The sequence below is a fragment of the Oncorhynchus keta genome, unplaced genomic scaffold (assembly GCF_023373465.1).
Source record: "Oncorhynchus keta strain PuntledgeMale-10-30-2019 unplaced genomic scaffold, Oket_V2 Un_contig_16315_pilon_pilon, whole genome shotgun sequence".
Classification (NCBI taxonomy): Eukaryota; Metazoa; Chordata; class Actinopteri; order Salmoniformes; family Salmonidae; genus Oncorhynchus; species Oncorhynchus keta.
The window spans coordinates 1-3,161 of record NW_026279835.1 but is presented as its reverse complement, the minus strand read 5'-3'; positions in this window follow the sequence as shown (position 1 = coordinate 3,161).

Genomic DNA, 3,161 nt, shown 5'->3' with positions numbered 1-3,161 from the left:
GACACACCAGTACAAGTCACACACACACAGGTAGTTGACACACACACACACACACAGGAAGGGAATGTTGTGTTTGTTTAATATTGTTTTAGGACTATGGAAATGGACAAAAGGATGAGCCTATGGATTATGAAAACAACAACAATAAATGGGAAAATGGGAGGAGAAATGACTAGAGACAGTGTTGTTTAACTCACTGACCAGGACCCATGAGTTCTTCTTACCTTTGTTCAGTAGAAAAGTCTCCCTCTCTAAACTCTATAGGTAGACGCATAGACCGGTCACTCTTCATGGACACACAGCTGGGAACAGGGGAGGCTGGTCTCTCCTGCTTGATTGGTCTTCAACACAACAGAGACAAACATTACATCTCTCATCTCCTCTGAGCTCAGATGGGGAAACATAAGAAGAGTTTCATTACAAAAAGCTATATATCCATTTCAGAAATGTTCATAAATGAGCTTTTATTGTTTAAAGAAGTTAAGTTTATGTTAAATTATGTTTTTTTGCTAAATGAGGAGATGGCACGTGGGTACCTGCTTCTATACACCAATGAGGAGATGGCACGTGGGTACCTGCTTCTATAAACCAATGAGGAGATGGCACGTGGGTACCTGCTTCTATAAACCAATGAGGAGATGCACGTGGGTACCTGCTTCTATAAACCAATGAGGAGATGGCACGTGGGTACCTGCTTCTATAAACCAATGAGGAGATGCAGCGCGATATTAGAACTGACTTCTAGACGCTCGTTGGCGCGTGAGCAGGGTGTCATTTTTAATAACTAAATTAATTTAACGATGCTAGCGTTGTAGTCAGTCTGTCAGCCCCGCTAAAAGGCTGGTGTCGTTACTCTGCCTTCTCCGGGGCATGTTGAGGTAAATTTACTAACCGGGAGGGTTGAATGATGTAATTTATTGGAGGGCTGGAAGACGCACTCTCAAGGTTGTTTACTCACAATATCAGATATTAAGATGATTTTTATAATGAATGTATACTGAGGTTGAGGTTCTGACTAGTGATTATTTACCCGGGGTTCAATACCTGCTATTGAGGCTCCCTGAAAATAATATTCAAAAGTTCGGTCCTTGGACACAGAGGGTTTAAACACTAAAGTTACCGTCCATCTTCGCCTCACCGGGATTTAACAGGTGGAAGGATAACTAGGATGCTGCTGGTAGAGTAGCTAGCTAGCTTACTGAGCTGTACCGACTAGCTAGGATAACTAGGATGCTGCTGGTAGAGTAACTAGCTAGCTTACCGAGCTGTACCGACTAGCTAGGATAACTAGGATGCTGCTGGTAGAGTAAATAGCTAGCTTACCGAGCTGTACCGACTAGCTAGGATAACTAGGATGCTGCTGGTAGAGTAGCTAGCTAGCTTACCGAGCTGTACTGACTGGCTAGGATAACTAGGATGCTGCTGGTAGAGTAGCTAGCTAGCTTACCGAGCTGTACCGACTAGCTAGGATAACTAGGATGCTGCTGGTAGAGTAGCTAGCTAGCTTACCGAGCTGTACCGACTGGCTAGGATAACTAGGATGCTGCTGGTAGAGTAGCTAGCTAGCTTACCGAGCTGTACCGACTGGCTAGGATATCTAGTATGCTGCTGGTAGAGTAGCTAGCTAGCTTACCGAGCTGTACCGACTAGCTAGGATAACTAGGATGCTGCTGGTAGAGTAGCTAGCTAACTTACCGAGCTGTACCGACTAGCTAGCAGGTCGTTCGTGACTCATACTGTCCCTGACCGTTAAGAAAAAAGCAAATTGAACAATAAACTTTGGCGTTTCAACACTGTAACAAACTCTGTCGTTATTCCCCAAGATCACCTCAGTCCACTCTGCGCGTAACCGGACAATATCCTTGGAACGGTGAAGCGGACAGAGAAACGGACAGTCCTGACAGACCGACAGTTCTGTACAACAGGGGGACAGTTCTGTACGGGGACGCGGACAGTTCTGTACAAACGCGGTTTCTGACCGTTCTGTACAGGGACGCGGACAGTTCTGAAAAAAGCAAATTGAACAAGTTCTGTACGGGGAACAGTTCTGTACGGGGACGCGGACAGTTCTCAACACTGTAACAAACAGTTCTGTACGTTCTGTCCCGGACAGTTCTGTAGATTCTGTACGGGGGACGGGGACAGTTCTGTACTCTGTACGGGGAACAGTTCTGTACAGGGACGGGACAGTTCTGTACGGGGACGGGGACAGTTCTGTACGGGGACGAGGACAGTTCTGTACGGGGACGAGGACAGTTCTGTACAGGGACGGGGACAGTTCTGTACGGGGACGCGGACAGTTCTGTACGGGGACGAGGACAGTTCTGTACAGGGACGCGGACAGTTCTGTACAGGGACTCGGACAGTTCTGTGGGGACGTGGACAGGTACAGGGACTCGGACAGTTCTGTACGGGGACGAGGACAGTTCTGGGGGACGAGGACAGTTCTGTACGGGACGCGGACAGTTCTGTACGGGACGCGGACAGTTCTGTACGGGGACGCGGACAGTTCTGTACGGGACGAGTTCTGTACAGGGGACGCGGACAGTTCTGTACAGGGACGCGGACAGTTCTGTACAGGGACGCGGACAGTTCTGTAAGGGGACGCGGACAGTTCTGTACAGGGACGGGGACAGTTCTGTACAGGGACGCGGACAGTTCTGTACGGGGACGGGGACAGTTCTGTACGGGGACGCGGACAGTTCTGTACGGGGACGCGGACAGTTCTGTACAGGGACGGGGACAGTTCTGTACAGGGACGCGGACAGTTCTGTACGGGGACGCGGACAGTTCTGTACGGGGACGCGGACAGTTCTGTACGGGGACGCGGACAGTTCCAGAACGCGGACATGAGCAGTGCAACACAATCAACTAAACCCAGTCTTTACAGTGGGTTACATTAGTAATATTCATTTTTTATTATTATGTTTAACAAACATTTTTACTAAATTATAACAACATTTTGAGATCAAACATTCCGTTTTTTTATGAGAATATGTTGAGATCTGGTTCCATATGGCCAAAGTGTCTCAGAGTAGAAAATTGGTCGTATAAGTGCTGAGAATAAAGACATTTTACACTTATGGGTATAAATGACCTAGTTACCTACCCATTGCCTACATTACCTACCCACCTAGTCAGCAGATATTTAGGACACCTCG